Source organism: Triticum dicoccoides, unplaced genomic scaffold (genome assembly GCF_002162155.2).
Source record: "Triticum dicoccoides isolate Atlit2015 ecotype Zavitan unplaced genomic scaffold, WEW_v2.0 scaffold19568, whole genome shotgun sequence".
Taxonomy (NCBI): Eukaryota; Viridiplantae; Streptophyta; class Magnoliopsida; order Poales; family Poaceae; genus Triticum; species Triticum dicoccoides.
The window spans coordinates 118936-124586 of NW_021232150.1; the positions used below are offsets into that span (position 1 = coordinate 118936).

The 5651-nt window shown below is 44.3% G+C and overlaps 1 pseudogene; it reads left to right on the forward strand.

Moving 5' to 3' along the window:
* The first annotated feature begins 384 nt into the window (after positions 1-384).
* LOC119344965 lies at positions 385-4482 on the forward strand (annotated as a pseudogene).
* Positions 4483-5651: the final 1169 nt, after the last annotated feature.

Below are 5651 nucleotides of genomic sequence, written 5' to 3' on the forward strand. Positions count from 1 at the left end.
ATTCCGTCTTTTCGTTCCGTTGGGCACCACTCGTCTGAATGAGCGAGCGACATGAGAATAAAGACGACGACTACGGTTGCAACAATGGTTGATGGCAAGATCAAATCTCAGGCTTGACGCTTCCCCGTCGATGGGTGAGGTGCCGGTGATGACTTCGTCAACCTTGATGCTTTAACTTCGGTCGTATTTTAAATAGACCTTGTATACGAATTCGTGTATGTTTTTTTAGTATAGGCCCACAGACATCCTGTGCCGGAGTTCGGCCCAACTAAACATGAAGCCCTAAATAGGGCCCACCCCCATCATCCGCCTCCTCGGTCATAGACCCACTCCACTCTCCGCTTCACTCGCCACCCCCAAATACCCAAACCCTCGCCGCCGACCATGGCTGGTCCCCGGCAGCCGCCGTTCACCAACGTGGACCCCGCGACGGAGGCCGATCTGCGGAGCAGGGGCCGTGACCCGCGTGAGGTGGACCGATCCACGGAGGAGCTACTCTGCAACATCAGCACCGAGCTCATCCCCGACCTGCCCGCCTCCGACGGACATCATCTTGAACGACGCCCACCTCCGCCCCAAGGCTTCAGCTTTTCCCCCACACCGCCGACTCGGCGGCCATCGTCACCGCCATCTCCACCGTCCTCGAAGCGCACACGGGACCCATCCCCTACGCCCGTCTCACCAGCAGCCACATGAGCGCCTATCAGGCCCAGCTCGCGCGCTGGCTCCAGCTCCTGGCCACCAAGGGCGTCCAGGAGCTCGCCCTCGCCAACCGCCCGTGGCCGCTCGACGTGCCCCTCCGGGCCGTGCTCTTTGGCATCGCCAGCATCGGCTGCCTCTACATCGGCCTCTGGAAGTTCCAGGACGTGGCAAGGTTACTACCCCGCACCTCCTTCCACCACCTCCGTGAGCTTGGCATCTGCAGCGTAGTCATGGAGGACGGGGACATCGACTTTGTCGTCGCCGAGAGCCCCATCTTGGAGACCCTCAGGCCTCAACATCCATGGATGCAACAAGGGGCTGCGCCTTCGCTTCGTCAGCCAGAGCCTCCGGTGCGTCCAAATTTGCAGCTCTGTTCCGGAGGACATCGCCGTGGTGAAGGCTCCTCGCCTCGAGCGGCTCATCCTGGAGGGGTCCCGAGGCAACACCGGCGGCTTGTGCACCAAGGTCAGGATTGGCGATGCTCCCAAGCTGCACGAGGAATCTTGCAGCCAGGGAACACCATCCTGGTTCCTGGAGATGCGAGACAACATCGTCATGGTGTCTACATCTCCTGTCCGCGGTCTAACAGTTTGTTCAGTTAGCAAAACATCGTCCAATTGTTGGAGGTACAATACTAAATGTGTAATTTTTTTGTTCAATGGGGTTCATTCCAGGCCGGGATAAATGCGAGCCAAGCGCCATGGCCACCAGCGTCAAGTTCCTGAGTCTGAATGTGCGTTTCAGAAGCCACACCGATTCCAAGATGGTTATCTCCTTCCTCGGCTGATTTCCCAATTTGGAGGCACTGCACATTATGGTAGTTTTTTTCATTTCATGTTTTGCTTACATTCGTACCGGTTTCCAGTATGTCTTATGTGTAGAATGTTTGCGGCAGCAGATCATGTGTTTTCAGCTTTTGATTGATTAATTGCAGATAATGTACTATTATGCAGTTCTCCCAATGTCGATTGCTTTGCTTATTTACCTCTTGTTATAGCGTCTCTCACCATGGTCATATATCATACAACTTGGCAATATTTGTGCTTTTGATGTTGTAAGTGGCATGTGGGCCCGTTTCTGACTTCAGAATTTACACATGATAAACCAAACACATTGCCACCTACAGTTTTTTGGAGGTCCATGTGGTTTATCATATTACTCTAAACCACGTCACATACTACATAGCGATTTCAGCTGTGAATTTTGCAACTGACATGCAGTGCCAGACTACAGTTTGCAGGTGATCTGTGTGATATTACCACAATGCCATGTTAGTTCTTTGCTACTAGAACCACTAGTAGCAAACGGAGCTTTAAAACTGGTTGGGGGGACCTTTAGTACCGGTTGGTGTTACCAACCGGTACTAAAGGTTTTTATTGAAAATTTTGGAAATTTTTTTGATTATTTTTTTTTCAATTTTTAATTTTTCTGAATTATTTGGTGATTTAGTCTCTAATCACCTTTCTTAACTGCTCAAGTGTGGATCACTCATTCCAAATCATCTAACATCCCGACCGGTCACCCATCCCTCTCACTACTCCAGCCCGAGCACGCTTAACTTTCGGGTTCTATTCTCCTTCATTTCCAAGTCTGCACTTGTTGTTTTCCTGACAATAGTAAGATGTCAATCCTATTAACCCTCAGGAGTTTAGGTTGAGCATTAAGTCACACATTTCACTGTTTGAGTTTGAAACTATTATTCTAAAAAACAGTAATTATTTAGTAACACTAATATTTCTTGAATAAGTTTGACCATAGTTTGACCACAGTTTGACCAGATTTGACCAAAATTCAAAAAATTGAAATAATTATTTAGTAACACTAATATTCTTGAGTAATTATGTAGTAACATTAATACTTCTTGAATAAGTAGTTTGACCAGATTTAACCATTTTTTTTAAAAAACTGAAATTTGACCATATCTTTTTTTTCCTTTTGGAATTTGAGGATTCTAAAAAAATTGCAAACATGCCGTAGGTGGTCTCCATCGGATGCGGATTTTTGTGCTGAATTTTTTGATATATTATACGTTTTTTTCCGACGTCGTATGCAAAAGTTATAGCCGTTTTACATTTTCCCTACACTTTTTGCAAATTATGTCCAAATTTAAGTTTTCAAATTTTCCTAACTAGTAGATGTAGTAATATAACTACCTCTCGAAGGATTTTATTTTTTGAAGTTTTTATCATTTTCTTTTGATTTTTTTCAAACTGAAATGGCGATACCCGGCGGGGTAGAGTTTGAAAATTGCCCTATAGTGCTGGTTTGTGTCTTCAACCAGGACTATAGGGTAAGACTCTTTAGTGCCGGTTGGTGACACAAACCGGTACTATAGGTTAGACCTTTAGTACCGGTTTGTGTCACAAACCGTCAAGGGGCTCGTGGGGCCCTGGCCTGACGCCAGCCTGCCACCACCGCTTTAGTACCGGTTCGTGGCACGAACCGGTACTAAAGGTTCATTAGGTTCATTACGAACCGGCACTAATGCATAGCCATTCGAACCGGCACTAATGGTCACATTAGTGCTGGTTTTTTTACAAACCGGCACTAATGTGCTTCACGTTTGACCCTTTTTCTACTAGTGAACGTATCATGTCATGAGTTATGTCTGATTAACTAATTACAAGGTTTTTGTCAAGCTTCTATTTATTCTTAGCCATCAGGTCTTCTCTACACATACTACATAGAGACTAAAGTACAAAATCATAATTCTGCGGGTTGCATTGCATGTTAATTTCAGTTAGTTATGATATTTGTTATGAATTCTGGGATTGCAAATTTCTGTCTACAATTTGCTGGAGGGGCCTGTGTAGCATGCCATATATATTGATGCTTTACTTCTATGCTGCACCGTATCAGGCATTTATGTCTGATTAACTAATTACAAAGAAGGTGTAATGACTTATATCTGAAAATTCTTCTTGAAGAATATATTTGTAAAAGTGTGCATGTGTTAGGAGAGCTACACTGCAGCTCGAATCTGTAGCTTCAGTTCTTAATTTGTTATGCATGAACTGTAATAATGAGGCAACCTTAGTTGATGTTTTTCTGTACTAATAGGCTACTTGGTACTTTGTTTAGCTCTACACATGGAAATATTGGCATGTCATATCTCCGACATATCAGTGAAATCAAGCTACTGTTTGTTACGCCATAGGGGGTAGCATCTAGGTATGCCTCGTAGTATAATGTACAATATGTGTTTCACGAGTCACGACATAGGCTGGGGCTTCCTTGAGCACAATATCCGCCACCTTCCTCAAATGCTTTCCCAGTTAATATGAGGCACCGCAAACTATTAATTTTCATTATATACTCAACATGATTCCTAATAGGTGAACTGTTGAGTGATTTAATTGCTTTTTTCTCCTGTAGTCTGAAAATTGTGATTATGAAGCTGGTAGTGCCAGGATGAATCTCAACTTTTGGAAGCTGGTCAAGCCCACTGAAAATGTCAAGTCGTGCATCAAGGTGTTCTCTTACAAAGAATTCCGAGGGGAGCTCGGGGAGGTTGTCTTCCTCAAGTTCTTCTTCCGGAGCGCGAGGGTGCTAAGGACCGTGTCCGTCTCCATGGCTAATCCAAGCTTCATGTCATTCTCAATGGATGAGGCGACTCATAAAGCACAGCAAGCTTCTAACAAGATGGCCAGTAGTTCCTGCGAAATGGTGCTTCTCGGGGGCACAGGTCCTGAAGGAGGCATGCTCTGGAGCTTCAAGACATGTACCGATTACTCTGTTGAGGACCCTTTCTCAGTGGTGCAGATTCGCCACAAAGCTTAATATTCGTGGAGCAATGGAAGTTTTTCGGATGTCAACTGTGAAGCATGTCCGGTATTTGCTTCTTCTGCTACCTGTATCCTGACTTTGGTGGTATTGTAAATTATTATGGGAAGCGTAGAACCCTTTGCTCGGGCCGCATTACATTATATAGAATACATGCCATGGCTTACAAGGTTTAGATCGATACTAGATCGATCGGTTACAGAAGAAAGATAGGGAGAGGTTGAAACAGAAGAAGAGATATGATATGTTTACAATTTAAACAGAGTTCTATCTCTATACAACAACTAATTCTAACACCCCCCTCAATCTAAACCTCATGAAGCTTTGCCAAGGTTGAGATTGTATTTGAACTCATCTAACCTTCTCATGGTGAGTGGTTTTGTGAAGCCATCAGCAAGTTGGTCTCTCGTAGGTATGAACCGAATGTCAATTAGCTTTCAAGCTACCCTTTTTCTGACAAAGTGAAAATTAACTTCAATGTGTTTGGTACATGCATGGAAAACAGGATTAGCTGAGAGGTAGGTGGCACCAATGTTATCACATCATAACCTAGCAGCTTGTGGAGCCTTAATCCCAAGCTCATAAAGTAAAGTTTGTATCCACATTACTTCAGCTGTTGCATTTGCCAATGCTTTGTACTCCACCTCAGTACTTGACCTTGAAACTGTAGCCTATTTTCTTGCACTCCATGATACAAGGTTTGTTCCCAGAAACACAACAAAACCACCCGTGGACCTTCTGTCATCAGCACAACCTGCCCAGTCTGCATCAGAATATGCAGTAACAAGCATGGATGAAGACCTGGTAATATGAAGCCCAAGTCCCTCTGAAAACTTAAGATACCTCAAAATTCTCTTGACTGCAGTCCAATGAGTAGTTCTAGGTGCATGTAAATATTGACATACTTTGTTCACAGAATAAGAAATATCAGGACGTGTAAGAGTCAAATATTGTAAATCACCTAAAACACTCCTGTAATTTGTTGCATCCTCTGGTCCAAGTACTTCTCCACTTTCAACTGTAAGTTTTTCTGAGGTTGAGATTGGTGTACTCACAGGTTTACAATGTTCCAATCCCACTCTCTTGGGAATATCAGTTGTATATTTGTCATGTGTGAGAAGTATGCCATCCTTTACCTGTTTAACCTCTATACCAAGGAAGTAGTG